We start from the raw sequence: 2,477 nt of genomic DNA, 5'->3' as shown, positions 1-2,477 counted from the left end.
CGTGCGTGGCGCTGTCCCCTGGCTGTGTGGCTGGCTCCCCACCCCAGCCAGCCCCGGGCTCCTCGTTCTGGGGCACGGATGTCCCCTGCTGCAGGCAGGGTGCTGCCCTGCTCGCCGTGTAGGACAGCCAGATCCATGCTGGCAGGCACTGCACACCCAGGAGGGCTGTGGAGAATAAATGAAATAAGAAAAAAAGTGTTGCCAGGTTTTGTGAAAGGCTCTTTCTGTTGCATCCCATCACAGGGAACTGCTCCCAGCCCATGAAGGGAAGGAAGCCCAACCACTTTTTCCATGAAACTCCTGCCTGCTGCAAGGATCTGAGGCAGAACTGGTTATAGCTGGGGTGGCCCTGGGCAGTGGCTGTTCCTGGCCATGGGCAGCGGCCATTCTTAACCACCGGCCCTGGCTGTGGGCTGTGTCTGAGACATGGGAGTTCCAGGGGTGGAAAAAAGAGAAGTGTGTCACCCTGGAGTGACCTTGTCATGGGGGACAGAGGGGCCTGGGCCTGTGGCTGCACATGGTGCACCAGCCAAGGCTCTGCAGGCCACACAGAGATCACTGATCTTTGGGCACAGCAAGCCAGCAGCAGGGGATTTTCCCATTGCCTCTTTTATTCCCCCCCCAGCGTCTTCTTGCCCTGTAACAAATCCAAGGAGTCCTAGGTGCCAGAAAACATGAGAGCAGAGGAAGGCTTTCCAGCTCCCCTTAGGAGCAGCTCTGTCTGGTCCATGAGTTTTTGTGGTATTTGTATCTGAATGAAGAAAAAAGAGCTGAGGGGAGTCGGTGTGGGGAGAAGGAGAGAGGTGAGCCAAAGGAGAGGCAGCCTGGAGGGAGTTATTCCTTATTTATTCCTCACTTTCCCTTAATCTCTGCACAAAGCTCTCTGCTTGCCCTGCCCTGGGCAGGGGTCCCAGCCTCGCACCTTTTGGCTCCTGGTGGAGGCGATCCCTGCTCCAGGCCCAGCCCAAAGGCAAAGCCCCCCCGTGTCCCGCAGCCCCTGCTGGGCCCTGGGGCAGCCGCTGCTGCTGGGACAGGGCTGCAGGCACCAGCTCTAGGATGGGCTTTAGGATGGGCCTGTTCGGGCTCAACTCTAGGATGGGCTTTAGGATGGGCCTGTTTGGGCTCAGCTCTAGGATGGGCTTTAGGATGGGCCTGTTCGGGCTCAACTCTAGGATGGGCTTTAGGATGGGCCTGTTCGGGCTCAACTCTAGGATGGGCTTTAGGATGGGCCTGTTTGGGCCCAGCTTTAGGATGGGCCTGTTTGGGCTCAGCTCTAGGATGGGCTTTAGGATGGGCCTGTTCGGGCTCAGCTCTAGGATGGGCTTTAGGATGGGCCTGTTCGGGCTCAACTCTAGGATGGGCTTTAGGATGGGCCTGTTTGGGCTCAGCTCTAGGATGGGCCTGTTCAGGCTCAATTCTAGGATGGGCTTTAGGATGGGCCTGTTTGGGCTCAGCTCTAGGATGGGCCTGTTCAGGCTCAGCTCTAGGATGGGCTTTAGGATGGGCCTGTTCGGGCTCAACTCTAGGATGGGCTTTAGGATGGGCCTGTTTGGGCTCAGCTCTAGGATGGGCCTGTTCAGGCTCAGCTCTAGGATGGGCTTTAGGATGGGCCTGTTCGGGCTCAACTCTAGGATGGGCTTTAGGATGGGCCTGTTTGGGCTCAGCTCTAGGATGGGCCTGTTCAGGCTCAGCTCTAGGATGGGCTTTAGGATGGGCCTGTTCGGGCTCAACTCTAGGATGGGCTTTAGGATGGGCCTGTTTGGGCTCAGCTCTAGGATGGGCCTGTTCAGGCTCAATTCTAGGATGGGCTTTAGGATGGGCCTGTTCGGGCTCAACTCTAGGATGGGCTTTAGGATGGGCCTGTTTGGGCCCAGCTTTAGGATGGGCCTGTTTGGGCTCAGCTCTAGGATGGGCTTTAGGATGGGCCTGTTCGGGCTCAACTCTAGGATGGGCTTTAGGATGGGCCTGTTTGGGCTCAGCTCTAGGATGGGCCTGTTCAGGCTCAATTCTAGGATGGGCTTTAGGATGGGCCTGTTCGGGCTCAACTCTAGGATGGGCTTTAGGATGGGCCTGTTTGGGCCCAGCTTTAGGATGGGCCTGTTTGGGCTCAGCTCTAGGATGGGCTTTAGGATGGGCCTGTTCGGGCTCAACTCTAGGATGGGCTTTAGGATGGGCCTGTTTGGGCTCAGCTCTAGGATGGGCCTGTTCAGGCTCAATTCTAGGATGGGCTTTAGGATGGGCCTGTTCGGGCTCAACTCTAGGATGGGCTTTAGGATGGGCCTGTTTGGGGCTCCCCCAGGCCGGAGGCTGCTGCCCTCCGCAGCTCAGGAAATCCCGAGGGCCGCAGGAAAATGGGTCACTTCCCGCCGCTGGGGACACGGCCCCCTCGGCCGGGACACCCCCGGGCACTGCTGCAGGGGGCACGGCCCGTGCCAGAGACCTCCCCTGGCCGCTGAAAGGCGCCCTTGTCCCCCGCC

This window comes from Geospiza fortis, unplaced genomic scaffold (genome assembly GCF_000277835.1).
Source record: "Geospiza fortis unplaced genomic scaffold, GeoFor_1.0 scaffold5, whole genome shotgun sequence".
NCBI lineage: Eukaryota > Metazoa > Chordata > Aves > Passeriformes > Thraupidae > Geospiza > Geospiza fortis.
The sequence above is the reverse complement of the archived record's forward strand: the minus strand, read 5'-3'. Positions refer to the sequence as shown.